The sequence below is a fragment of the Perca flavescens genome, chromosome 18 (genome assembly GCF_004354835.1).
Source record: "Perca flavescens isolate YP-PL-M2 chromosome 18, PFLA_1.0, whole genome shotgun sequence".
Lineage (NCBI taxonomy): Eukaryota > Metazoa > Chordata > Actinopteri > Perciformes > Percidae > Perca > Perca flavescens.
Window position 1 is genome coordinate 2964570 of NC_041348.1, and position 14609 is coordinate 2979178.

Sequence of the window (14609 nt, forward strand, 5' to 3'; positions counted from 1 at the left end):
TGGAGAGCTTTGCTAGCTTCAATGAGTTTTTGTTGATAAAGACTATAATGTAGGGATGGCGAACTGAAGCTTTCTGAAGCAGTGAAGCTTTCAAGCCAATTGTATCGAAAAAAGGTTCACTACTCGAAGCTTCAGAACTCTTTGAGGACATCTGGTGGTGAAGTTAGGGATAGCATTGTGTCAACCTGTTTCACAGTTATTAGCCATGAATGTCTTTAGAGTAAGCCCGACCCAACCCGAGCCCGTGCGCGTTGTGTCCAAGCCCGGCCCGACACATTAACTGGAATCATGAGCCCGATTTTAACCCGACACTTTTTTAATACGTCTGACGTTCTCATACAATTCAGAGTTGTTTGAACTGAAAATCTGAAATCTGTTTAAAATGATCTTAATGAATAATGCAACAAGGACGAAGCATGTAAACTGCGCTGTTTGTTTATTCAGAATGGAACGGATCGCAAATGGATCTGAATGAAGAAAAAAAAAAAAAAAAAAACGTATTTCTCTGTGAGGGCTTGCCTCGCCCTCACGCTTGGAGAAGTAAGAGGACGTTGAAGGCTGACTATCATCTTTTCTGCCACGGCAAGCCTGCTTCATGTGTCTGTTCATCATCCAAGTCCCCGTTTTATTTGCTGTTGTAGGCGACAGCGTGCCGCACTTAATGCATTCAACAAAGCCGACACATATTGTCACTGCCCACGACTTGTTTAAAATGGTTCCATACCTCCGACTTTCCTCCAAACTTGCTCAAAGGTAATTCTCCTATTTCTGATTACAACATAGCTTTCTCCCCACCCAATTAGGCTATAGGCCTAGTAAAAAACACAAAAGCTTGATCAAGGGCCCGGCCTGGCCCGGCTCGGCCCAGGATAGTGGCGGAAAATAACGGCCCGGCCCGAAAGTCTGGCGTGCTCGGGCTTGGGCAGAGAATCTAAACTCTACTTTAGAGTTGAAGATGAACACATTTTGAGTATGAATTCATTGATAAATAAATAATGACATAAATAACTAAGCCTATATGTGGGACCTTGCATAAATAAAAATGTAATTGCCTTCTCCGCCAAAAAAAAAAGAACTATAAAGTTAGGATTTTGGTTGTGAACTGTCTTGTGTTTGAAAACAAATACATCAATTTGGGAGGGAAATGAATGAAGAACACATTGCACACTCATTTCTGTGATTAAGTCTATGTAGCCTAGAGCAACATTGTCTCCTCAGCCAAATACTAGGTGAGATAGGCATGTGCAAGGCACTCTAAACTCTCTTTTATAAACTCTCTACTCACTATAAACTAGGCTACTCGCTATGAACTTTCTATTGGCTATACACTTTCTTACTGGCTATAATAATCTCTCTATTAACTAACTCTCCTGACTCTGTTGACTCTCTACTGCAACAACCCCAGCCCCGTGTCGCGCTGTTCGCGCAGCTTTTGAATTGAACTTCGAAGCAGTGACGTGGGTGTGTGTGAAACGAAGCTTCGGACGTCACTGGTCACGTGATTATCTCCAAACGAATCGAGCTCCGATACAAAGCTTCATTCCAAATTGGTTCATGTTTTCGGTACATGCCTCGAAGCAGAGGGTTCACGGGTAACGTCACTACTATAATGACTTCACCAGAACTGCTGATGGACTTTTCGCAATTGTCTTTGATTTTAAGTGCGCTAACGTTATGGAAATTACATTTACGATAGTAATGCGGAGAATTTGCTACTGAAGTAGGAATCCTTTCTGGATTGACGTTATTTTACCTCATCAAGACATATGGATTATTAAGTTTTAATTTGCTTTACTGAAAGGAAAATCGTGTAAAAGCATGAGGTAAGCTGACAACAATAGATGTAAATATATGATGACTGACAGGATTAAACATGGCTAATGTTTGGGGAGCTAACGTTAGCTGGTGAAAATGTAACGTTAGGGAAAATGGTCGGTTAGGGCCCCGTGTTGCTGGATGTGGCTAATGTTGATTTGTGTAACATAACTTTACTCTGTGTGTAACGTTACATTTTAACGTACCGTTCAAGAGTTGTCTTGAGATATTATAAAATGACATTTAGGAGTAAAGAAGAGTACTTGTCGTTAACTTTAATTTAACTGAAAACTTAACACAGATTGAGTGAAATCAGCTGCATAGCAGTCAATGTAGGGGTAATATTAATGACGTGTTAAAAAAAAACTGTTATAATGTTAACGTTACTAAGTGTCTTATTTGAGGTCAAAAATCAATCAACTGAAACAATATTTGCTGTTCATAAATGGTGTTAAGAGCTAGCTAGCAATCACCAATAACTGAAATCTCAGCAGGTCCGTTAACAGTTGCTAGGTAACGTAACTAGCTAGCTAGCTAGTTCACCAACTTTTCTGTATTTAAAGTTTAAAAAAGAAGTCCTACTGACATGTGGAAAGTGATGGCAGCCTCCTGGGTCTCTTTGGTCCTTCTGGTAAAGCAGTTAGGTGCTGCACAGCTGACAACCATACTGGCTACCATAGGTGACAATTGTAAACAGTACCCTAGTAAGATGGCGGACAGTTATACCATTAGTTATGACGTCATATCATATCTATTGTTCTATATCTATGCATTAAACCACGTTAAGCTTTTTCACGTAAAGCGTTTTAGAATGTTCCTATGTTGCCTTCCAGGTGTTTAAAATGATCTCATAATTACGAGATCTTTTCTCGTAATTACGAGATGAGGATCTCGTAATTATGTGATCTTTTCTCAAAATTACGAGATCAGGATCTCGTAATTATGAGATATTTTCTCGTAATTACGAGATAAGGTGTCTACATTTTTTTTTTCTATGGTGAATGCAATACGCTTCCGTACGATTCCCTGACGGGGAGAATGTTCTACCTGTTAATTATTTACCAAGGCTACATTGACAATACTGTTAGCCGCAGTAGTGTGGATACGAGCCCTAAACATAGCATAAAATGTGCGTTATAAAAAATAAAATGTTAGAATGGATAAAGACCAAGAAAGACAGCAGCATGGAGCATGTTCCTTCTATCAAAGAGAGCTCTGAGCTGCTTACACACCAACCAGACGGCCAACCGTTGACAGAAAAGGCAGTTGGACCGATCAGCCTCCCCGAGTTGGTCAAAAAAAATGCCTCAGAACACAACGAGACGAGACGTAATACGTCTCCATAACAGCAGGCGGCATGCAAATGTGTATTGTTGCCCAAAAAATGAAAACCGGCAGCTGATTGGACGGACGCGTCACGTGGGTTTTCTCCAGAAATTCAAAGACAAACTGATGGCTTGTTCAGAATACGATCTCATATTGTACTAAAATAGTTCACCGAAACGTGTTTCTGAAAACATTTTGAATCAAAAATGAAGGCCGACGACTCCTCAGACGGACGACGGCACAGAACGCACCGAACAGACTCGAGTCACTGACCTCGCCAAACTGTCCAACGGCCGATTATCAGCTCTATGTGTCCAGGCCTTTACAATGACTATATGATCACCTACCTCCGGATCCAGGAACATAGGATCAAGGAAGGTCAAACAATGAGGCGAAGAGGTTGAGGCTAACGAAAGGTAAGCCCAATAAGGCTAAGAACAAAAATGAGAGCAAAAGAATTACATAAACATTTCAATATTATTCATTGAAATATGCTCAATTACGTTAGTCAAATGCTGTTAATAATTTGGAGAAAGAACAAGGGCGAAAAGTAAGCCCAGGGATTTATTTGCTTGGACCAACCATGAGGTGGAACTGCTACTGAAAGGCATGCAAGCTAACCGATAAGACTGACTGACGTAGGTGTCTGCATTCGCTTCCAAAGTTCTCCGTTTCTGCCTGTACAGACTACAACGCAACCCTGCAAGTTTCAAACTTAAACGGGTTGATCGACGTTTCCAAATGTCTTTGTGTAAGGGTCGCGGAAATGCCCGAGTAGTGTGGATACAAGGCTTAAACATAGCAAAAGATATGCGTTTTTAAGGAAAACACTATTAAAGTGGATATAGTCCAAGAAAGACAACAGTTTTACAGCAGCATTGAGCATGTTCCTGCTATCAAAGAGAGCTTTACAGTGACGATATGATCACCTACCTCAGGATCCAGGAACGTAGGAAGGAAGCAGGAACGTAAGAAGGATCCAGGAACGTCAAACATCAACAATTTGACGGCGAAGAGGTTGAGGCTCACGAAAGGTAAGAACAATGAAGTTATGAACAATGAGAGCAAAAGAATTACCTAAACATTTAAAATAAAATTATTAAAATATGCTCAATTATGTTATTCAAATACTGATCATAATTTGGGGAAAGAACAACGATGGCTAAAAGTAAGCCCAGGGATTTATTTGCTTGGACCAACAATGAGGTGGAACTGCTACTGAAAGGCATGCGAGCTTACCTAACCGACAAGACTGACTGACGTGGGTGTCTGCATTCGTTTCCAAAGTTCTCTGTTTCTGCCCGTACAGACTACAACGCAACCCTGGCTGTGGCTGACGATTTGACTGAATCATTTGATTTCATTACTCAGTGTAATAAAATAGAAAACAAATATACTTTGTACTACTATTTTACTTAAAATGTTCAAAATGCCGTTTGACATGTCTATTTTTGACACATAGATATGTTAAACAGGATTCAGTCACAGCTGCTCTGTCATGGACATGAGTGACAGTGAATATATAGTAAACCTAAATGTTTCCACATGTATTCACTGTCGCCTAGATGCTGTAATAGCGCCACCTAGCGAGTGACGTGCCAAATCCAGTGCTTGGGCGTTCCTCGTTAGTATAGTGGACAGTATCTCTACCTGTCACGCAGAAGACCGGGGTTTGATTCCCCGACGGGGAGAACGTTTTACCTGTTAATTATTTACCAATGACGATATGATCACCTACCTCCAGGAAGGAACGTAGGAAGGAAGCAGGAACGTATGACGGATCCAGGAACGTCAAACAATGAGGCGAATAGGTTGAGGCTCACGAAAGGTTTAAATCAGCAGAGTTTGATTGTGCAAAGTAAACTCAAACAAATGTGTTTCCTCCCAGTTTAGAACTGGGGACCTTTCGCGTTCGCGTGTTAGGCGAACTTGACAACCACTACACTACGGAAACTGATGAAAAGCATTTTTTCACGTTTTTTGGGAAATGCACCATTCTTATTTTACTGCAAATGTTCAAAATAGACTGCAATGGCTGGGAATCGGGTAGCACTGCATATTACGACTCTGTAATAAGATGGTAATAGTGGGGTAATAGTGAGATAATAAAGAGGTAATATATAGGTAATAACATGTAATTACGAAAGTAATAACGTGGTACTACATCACAGTAATAAGATGTAATACTGGGGTAATAAGGTGATAAGGTAACAGATGTAATAACATGCAATTACCAATGTAATAAGTAAGAAAGGGTTTGACAATAACCATATGTATATCTAGGTAATGGTAATATACTTATATTGATATTCTAATAATGTGCTAATAATGGGGTAATACATGTTGATGTTTTCACACTATTATAGGCTACTATCAGCGTAATACCTTCCAAATTAGAGAAAACTTCTTGGAATTTAAAATTGGTAATTACCATATTATAATGCTGAAATGTATCCACCCTTTATGTTCCAAACATTTCCCTTTTGTTTCAAGGTAATACTTTATGTTAATTTATGTTAATGATGTTTAATCTTACCTGGAAACGCTTCTGGTAGTTTCTGTGTAACAACCATGAATCAGTACCGTAAAATGCAAAACTGCCTGTTTCTATTGTATTACATGGTAATATTAGAATAACAGAGGTGTAGCTATTACCTCGAAATTCTTCTGGTAGTTTCTGTGTAACATCCATGAATCAGTACCGTAAAATGCAAAACTGCCTGTTTCTATTGTATTACATGGTAATATTAGAATAACAAAGGTGTAGCTATTACCTGGAAACGCTTCTCGTAGTTTCTGTGTAACAACCATGAATCAGTACCGTAAAATGCAAAACTGCCTGTTTCTACTGTATTACATGGTAATATTAGAATAACAGAGGTGTAGAGATTACCTTGAAACGCTTCTGGTAGTTTCGGTGTAACAACCATGAATCAGTACCGTAAAATGCAAAACTGACTTTTTCCATTGTATTACATGGTAATATTAGAATAACAGAGGTGTAGATATTACCTGGAAACGCTTCTGGTAGTGTCTGTGTAACAACCATGAATCAGTACCGCAAAATGCAAAACTGACTTTTTCTATGGTATTACATGGTAATATTAGAATAACAGAGGTGTAGAGATTACCTGGATATGCTTCTGGTAGTTTCTGTGTAAAAACCATGAATCAGTACCGCAAAATGCAACATTGCCTTCTTCTATTGTATTACATGGTAATATTAGAATAACAGAGGTGCAGAGATTACCTTGAAATGCTCCTGGTAGTTTCCAGGTAATCTCTGCACCTCTGTTATTCTAATATTACCATGAAATGTTTCTTTTCCTGCATGCATGTAACCCTGTGCAATCTGACCAGCAGCTAAACACCATCCACCAGTTCTTAAAGGAACACACACACATGTGGAACAAACTACTGCCAGCAATGGGAGAAGAAAAACATGTAAGTGAACTAATGTCCTGATGGGGACAGAACAAAATTAAATAGAAAGAGGTAATTATTTTGCAGCACCGATTCATGATTGTTACACAAAAACTACCAGACATGTTTCCAGGTAAGAAGTCACAAGATTAAATATATCATTTGTAAAGTATTACCTTGAAACAAAAGGGAAATATTTGGAAAATAAAGGGTGGATGAATTTCAGCATAATAATATTATATACTGTAACTATTTTAAATTCATATATATATAAATTCAAATATTTAAATTAATACTGTAAAAACAACATATATTTCCCCATTATTATCATATTACAATATTAATATAACTATATTACCATTATACTGATATATAGTTTATATTTTGTTCCACAAGTGTGTGCGTTCCTTTAAGAACTGTAGTACATTTGCACCATGGGACTTCAGTCAGAGCAAGACAGCCTCATGTGTTATCTCTCCATACAATCCGCTTCAATCTTCAACGTTCCATGCCTTTGGTAGCATTCTCGGTATGTGAAACAGATGCTGACATACTGTTCTGATATCTTTGTTAATTATTGTCAGAAAGTTTGATGTGCAATATGTATATTTTTGATGATGATAGATAGCTCATATTAGACTATCAGTACGCTTCATTAAGCTAGTTTGCCACTGTTATCTTGGGTTGTGCTACGTGTAAGTGTATTTTAGTTTATTTAGATAAACAATATAGGTTATTCTATGTACACTGTATAACAAGACATTACGTATTTCCTTTATTTCAGGTTACATGTTAGCTACTGTATATACTGCTGCATTACAGTGTTGTGTAGTTATATTGTTTTTACAATTATGATTGTATAATGTTTGTGACTCATCACTACGTAAGCAACTGGTCATTGTGTTTCATTTCCCAGTTTCACCCTTTCTAAATAAACTGAGTTACGACAATCCCAGTCTCCAGTGCTTGATGGTGGATGGTGTTTAGCTGCTGGTCAGATTGCACATGGTTACATGCATGCAGGAAAAGAAACATTTCATGGTAATATTAGAATAACAGAGGTGCAGAGATTACCTGTAAACTACCAGAAGCATTTTAAGGTAATCTCTGCACCTCTGTTATTCTAATATTACCATGTAATACAATAGAAGAACGCAGTTTTGCATTTTACGGTACTGATTCATGGTTGTTACACAGAAACTACCAGAAGTGTTTCCAGGTAATAGCTACACCTCTGTTATTCTAATATTACCATGTAATACAATAGAAACAGGCAGTTTTGCATTTTGCGGTACTGATTCATGGTTGTTACACAGAAACTACCAGAAGCATATGCAGGTAATCTCTAAATCTCTGTTATTATAATATTACCATGTAATACAATAGAAAAAGGCAATTTTGCATTTTACGGTACTGATTCATGGTTGTTACACAGAAACTACCAGAAGCGTTTCCAGGTAATATCTACACCTCTGTTATTCTAATATTACCATGTAATACAATAGAAACAGGCAGTTTTGCATTTTGCGGTACTGATTCATGGATGTTACACAGAAACTACCAGAAGCGTTTCCAGGTAAGAAGCCACAAGATTAAACATCATTAAGATAAATTAACATAAAGTATTACCTTGAAACAAAAGGGAAATGTTTGGAACATAAAGGGTGGATACATTTCAGCATTATAATATGGTTATTACCAATTTTAAATTCCAAGAAGTTTTATCTAATTTGGAAGGTATTACGCTGATAGTAGCCCATAATACTGTGAAAACATCAACATATATTACCCCATTATTACCACGTTATTAGAATATAAATATAAGTATATTACCATTAACTACAGTAGATATGCATATGGTTATTGTCAAACCCTTTCTTACTTATTACATTGGTAATTGCATGTTATTACATCTGTTACCTTATCACCTTATTACCCCAGTATTACATCTTATTACTGTGATGTATTACTACGTTATTACTTTGGTAATTACATGTTATTACCTATGTATTACCTCTTTATTATCTCACTGTTACCCCACTATTACCATCTTATTACCAAGTCGTAATATATGCAGTGCTACCGGGAATCGAACCCAGGTAAACTGCTTGGAAGGCAGCTATGCTCATCACTATACCACCATCGCAGGACGAAAAAAGAATATTCACTGCAAATCATGCAACTCATCTGGGTTTTGAGACTGACAAAAAATGCTAATAGATGTATTGGTGAAGACAGGTGGCTTCCGGTGCCTATGAGATAATATATCTGCACTCTGGTATAGTGTGATGTGTCATTGGTTTGCTACCACCTGCAAAGGAAGCCTTTTGTTGTAGGCAGGATTTGAACATGCACGGGGAGACCCCAATGGATTTTTAGTCCATCACCTTAACCACTCGGCCATGACAACCCCAGAAGAAGTGCCATACCATATTGCTCATGTGTATAACAGTATGTATAACGTCAGAGTATAACATCACAGGAAGAAATTGACTGCGATGGCTGGGAATCAAACCCATGTCAACTCCTTGGAAGGCAGCTATTACCTGTAAATGCAACTGCACTGGTCGAAATTCAAACCTGGGCAAAATGCTTGCACTGCTATGTCATCTATCATAGTGGAAAAGTAGCAAATATGTTGCCTTTCTGCTTACTTCTTGACAAATAAAGCACACACCAGCAAGAAATTGACTGCGATGGCTGGGAATCTAACCCAGGTCAACTGCTTGGAAGGCAGCTATGCTCACCACTATACCACCATCACAGGACGAAAAAAAAATATTCACTGCAAATCATGCAACTCATCTGGGTTTTGAGACCGACAAAAAATGCTAATAGATGTATTGGTGAAGACAGGTCGCTTCCAGTGCCTATGAGATAATACATCTAATGTTTTATCAAACCAGGTTGGGCAAGTAACTTAATAATAAAAGTTATTTAAGGAATTTTCTAGGAACACATGATTACAATTTAAAAATAAGGAGTTTGGGTGTTGTGGGAAAGTTGACTGTGATTTTTGCATTAATCCCCATTAATGCAAGGAGGTCTGGACAACCCACTGTGCTACACAAATTTGCTCAAATGTTCAGATCCTTCTCAATTGCTGAATAAAGCAGGACATGGGTAAAGTACACAGAGATGTCACCGTACTTGTTAAATTCTTCCATTTTCTCTGTCAGTGTATTGTTTGCAGCTCTTTTACAGACTACACCATAATACCTGCTGGAGATGCCGGGGATTGAACCTGGGGCCTCACACATGCGAAGCATGCGCTCTACCACCGAGCTACATCCCCTGTAGGGCTGTAGATTATTTTGACTTTTTTCTGAGATCCCTGAATAAAAGAAGAAACCTGGGTAAAACATGTCATGTCAATGTAACCCTGTACATTTTGCCCCAATAAAGCCCTGAAATTATCTTTAATGCAAACTCTTTAACCTAGAATAAAGTGCAATATCTTGTTTGCCACTAAGTGGCAGTGCACAATGAAACGTTCTTCTTCTGCTGTTTCCTGGCATTCGTACTTCTTCTGCTGTTCCTGGCATTCGTTTTGCCTTGAATAAAGCCTGAAAAACGGGAGCTCGAGCAGAAGTAAATATTACGATTAAAATTGATCTAGAAGCTGAAATATATCCTCGAGGTTGAACTACATTGAACATTACACAACATCTGTTGTAAACAAAGTTATTTCGGTGAGTGAAACTGTTATTTTGTGTTGATTAGCTTGAAGCTAAAATAGTGAAATGACTAAAAGTTTGCATTTCAACGTTACAGTGAATTTCAGTGGATTAAAAGCCAGTCTGGCTATCGACAATAGCAGTGGATGTTACCCCACAGGTACGTTTTGTTGTATATTCTAATGTTTAGTACAATGAAAAATGTATTTTGAAAGGAAATAATTTTGTTTTGAGTCAAGTATGCCAATTTTGAGATACTATGCTATACTGTACTTTTGTTTGTCCAATTCCATTTTATTGAATTTTATTTTAAGTTGTATTATTGAACACATGGACTTTTAAATGATTAAAAGATGAAAAAAGGACATTTAGTTGAACATTAGTTAATTTTCTGCACATTTTTGTGTAGACTGTTTTTTTTTTTGAGGCTTCTTCTGGTCCCGGATCCCTGATGTTCTTTCCATTGAAGCTGGATTCTTCTCTGTTCGCCCTGGTGCATGGTTCCTTGGTCCACTGCCTCATCTAACAGCGCTGCAACGGTCCCATTGGGTGGTTTGATATAGACGCTAAGTATTGAAGGGGTGGTTGGACAGTTAAAATATTTGAGTGCACTCAAGGGTAACTGTTTTTCTTTGGAAAGATTTTCCTCTTGTTTTTTGTTTCATGAGATCTCAAAAAAAAAAAAAAAATTGTGAATATTAATGGTAGTGATGCTGTGTGAACTGAACTAAATATTGAATTTTGAATAAGAAAATAATCAAAATAATTTTAATAAGAACCTCATTCAAACTTTAATCTTTTGTGCTGTGCTTCATTTGGGGTGGAATCTGTGAGTTTTCTGCCCATATGATTAGTACAAAACCAACCTCCTCATCGAATCTAGATTTAGATAACTCTTACAATAGATTGTTAGCCTGCTTATGAACAGAACTACCACCGTAGGGTTACATCAATGTTGTATATGGCCTTAAAACCTGTAAATGCAACTGCACTAGTTGGAAATCAAACCTGGGCAAAATGCTATGTCATCAATCATAGTGGAAAAGTAGCAAATATTTTGCCTTTCTGCTTACTTCTTGACAAATAAAGCACACAACAGCAAGAAATTGACTGCGATGGCTGGGAATCGAACCCAGGTCAACTGCTTGGAAGGAAGCTATTACCTTCAAACCCAGGTCAACTGCTCAAATGTGTATAACAGTATGTATAACGTCAGAGTACAACGTCACAGGAAGAAATTGACATTTTTGACCAAGGGTTCTTCTTTTATTCAGGGATCTCAGAAAAAAATCAAAATAATCTGAAAATATTCGGGGGATGTAGCTCAGTGGTAGAGCGCATGCTTTGCATGGGTTCAATCCCCGGCATCTCCAGCAGGTATTATGGTACAGTCTGTAAAAGAGCTGCTAAAGATACACTGACAAAGAAAATTAAAGAATGTAACAAGTACAGTGACATCTCTGTGTACTTCACCCATGTCCTGCTTTATTCAGCAATTGAGAAGGATCTGGACATTTGAGCAAATTTGTATAGCACAGGGGGTTGTCCAGACCTCCTTGCATTAATGGGGATTAATGCAAAAATCACAGTCAACTTTCCCACAACACCCAAACTCCTTATTTTTAAATTGTAATCATGTGTTCCTAGAAAATTCCTTAAATAACTTTTATTATTAAGTTACTTGGCCAACCTGGTTTGATAAAACATTAGATCTCTGTTACGGTACAAATAAGGGAGCATATCAACCAATCAAGCGGCCTCCACTAGGGTCCGCAGACACAGCCAGTGCACTGCAGTTTTTTAACTAATTGAGAAGGTTATAGCTTCCTTCCAAGCAGTTGACCTGGGTTTGATTCCCATCCATCGCAGTCAATTTCTTGCTGTTGTGTGCTTTATTTGTCAAGAAGTAAGCAGAAAGGCAAAATATGTGCTACTTTTCCACTATGATTGATGACATAGCAGTGCAAGCATTTTGCCCAGGTTTGATTTTCAACCAGTGCAGTTGCATTTACAGGTAATAGCTGCCTTCCAAGCAGTTGACATGGGTTCGATTCCCAGCCATCCCAGTCAATTTCTTCCTATTACGTTATACATACTGTTATACACATTCAAGCAATATGGTAGCACTACTTCCGGGGTTGTTGTGGCCGAGTGGTTAAGGCGATGGACTAGAAATCCATTGGGGTCTCCCTGTGCAGATTCAAATCCTGCCGACAACAAAAGGCTTCCTTTATAGGTGGTACACTGTAAAAAAATAAATAATTGTTGACTCAACTTAAAAATACGTGTAACCTGGTTGCCTTGAAATTACAAGTTGTTTGGAAATCAGATATTACAGTTTTTCTCAATTGCTTAAACACATTTGCCCACTCTGACATTACATTTTCAAAATAGTTAACACCAGTGGTGGGCTGTCAGGGCCATCAGGGCCTTCTCTGCTGGCCCTGTCAAAATCAAAAATATATTTTTTTCATAATTAAATTAATGTGTGTCTAAAAATCAATTACTTTTTCATTACGTTACTATATTTCCAGAAACAATAGGTTATTGTTGAGTAGCTGGATTTTTCATGTCATCCAAATGCATCACAGCTCTGTGGACCAGCACTAGTAGCATTGCTAGCCTTTCGTTGAAACTGCCATTTCCCATTTGATTATAACTTTGACTGACGTGTGTCATCAGCCAATCAAATTTTGATGTGTAGTGACAGAACGCCCCAGGGGCCCAGCGTTGTGTCGACGCTAGCCCCCGCTGATGTCATCAACAAAGTTTGAACCTTTTAGTGGGTTGTGAGTGAACCAGGAGTGAACTATGGCCGCTGCCTTCATATCTCCTAACGATCCTGTTTCCGATCTCCTTCATGTGCCTTTTTCAAGGCGATCTTTGGAGAGAAGAAAGAAATAATTTTAAGAGGAAGAACTACACCTAAGCTGGATGGGTTGACCAAGGCTGGCAAAGGTTTTGTGCGGCACTTCACTGAGGGTAACTACAACCGCTATGACTGGCTAACAGCTAGCACCGAGCGGAACAAGCTATTTTGCTGGCCGTGTTTACTTTTTAATACTAGTGAGGGAACATGGAACACCACAGGTTTTAACAGCCTTAATAGCTTCACCAAGGCAGCTATCAAACATCAGGCATCCGAGCGACACCTCACAGCGGTGGTACATTTGAAGACCTTTGGTGAGTCCAGGGTGGATTTGCAACTGGATGAACAGCGGAGAGAAGAGACAAGCCTGCACAATGAGAGAGTGAGAAAAAACCGGGACATACTGAAGCGCCTTGTTGATTGTGTCATCTTTTTGGGACAGCAAGAATTGTCTTTCAGGGGACATGACGAGGGGAAAGAGTCCCTGAATCGAGGTAATTATTTGGAGCTATTATCTCTGCTATCAGAATATGATGCTGACTTGCGACACCACCTTGCCACGGCCACCGTTTTTACGGGAACATCTGGGAAAATTCAAAATGACATCATAAATGCTGTTGCTGAGGTGCTAAATGATGCCATCAAAAAAGAGATCAACAACACCAAGTTTGTCGCAGTTATGGTGGATGAGACCACAGATTTCAGCAACACTGCACAGCTGTCATTTGTACTTCGGTACGTTACTGACACCGGAGTAAAAGGTCTCTCAGGTGAGATGGAACTTCAACTCCAGGTTGGTGGGCACGGTCCACGACAAAAGAGCTGAGCTGGTCGAGCTTTTCCAGCACATCCTCAATCACGCGGAGGATTTTGACCGTGAAACGGTACATTGTGCATCAGGACACTTGTCACAGTTGAAAAGCTTTGAGTTCTGTTTTTTTCTCTTTGCTTTCATCGGAATTTTTGACTTTGCTGATGTGCTCTTCGGAATACTGCAAAATAAGAGCTTAGACGTGTAGTTCAGTCTCGCCAGAATTGGGGATTTTTGCCAGAGTCTTGAAGGTGAGCGTGGAAAATTTGATGCCATCTATGAGAGGACCAAGGAGGCCGCGGGACTGCCGAGCACAGCTAGAGGCCGAACAGACCCGCACGCGCACTACAGACAGCTACACACAGCGCTAATCGACAGCATCATCACGCAAATCAGGAATCGATTTGAGGATCACAAGCGACTACTGTTTGTTGCATTGCTGGACGCACAGCTGTTTACAAAGTTCAAGCAGACATTTCCCGAAACAGAGCTGAGGAGCCTGGATGAGAGCTACGGCGCACAGTTTGACCTGGGCAGACTCAGAGCAGAGCTCAAAGTGATGTACAGCATGACTAACTTTCAGGGAAAGAGTCCAAGTGACCTACTGACATTTCTGAGGAGCATGGGGGTTGCAGTCAGCATGCCACAGCTTTACGCCCTCACATGCTTGATCGTGACAATACCAGTG

General features: G+C 39.2%; 1 long non-coding RNA gene and 4 other non-coding genes across 5 annotated transcripts; 3 read left to right on the forward strand and 2 right to left on the reverse strand.

Moving 5' to 3' along the window:
- Nucleotides 1-4760: 4760 nt before the first annotated feature.
- trnad-guc (transfer RNA aspartic acid (anticodon GUC)) lies at nucleotides 4761-4832 on the forward strand. The gene has a single exon. It is a non-coding gene; the product is annotated as a tRNA-Asp (tRNA).
- Nucleotides 4833-8892: 4060 nt separating this feature from the next.
- Nucleotides 8893-8974, reverse strand: trnaf-aaa (transfer RNA phenylalanine (anticodon AAA)). The gene has a single exon. It is a non-coding gene; the product is annotated as a tRNA-Phe (tRNA).
- Nucleotides 8975-9256: 282 nt separating this feature from the next.
- Nucleotides 9257-9328, reverse strand: trnag-ucc (transfer RNA glycine (anticodon UCC)). The gene has a single exon. It is a non-coding gene; the product is annotated as a tRNA-Gly (tRNA).
- Nucleotides 9329-10113: 785 nt separating this feature from the next.
- LOC114573544 (uncharacterized) lies at nucleotides 10114-11171 on the forward strand. The gene is made up of 3 exons (XR_003694910.1): nucleotides 10114-10256; nucleotides 10339-10401; nucleotides 10651-11171. It is a non-coding gene; the product is annotated as an uncharacterized LOC114573544 (long non-coding RNA).
- A 1207-nt stretch (nucleotides 11172-12378) lies between these two features.
- trnas-aga (transfer RNA serine (anticodon AGA)) lies at nucleotides 12379-12460 on the forward strand. Its single transcript has one exon. It is a non-coding gene; the product is annotated as a tRNA-Ser (tRNA).
- The last annotated feature ends 2149 nt before the right edge of the window (nucleotides 12461-14609 follow it).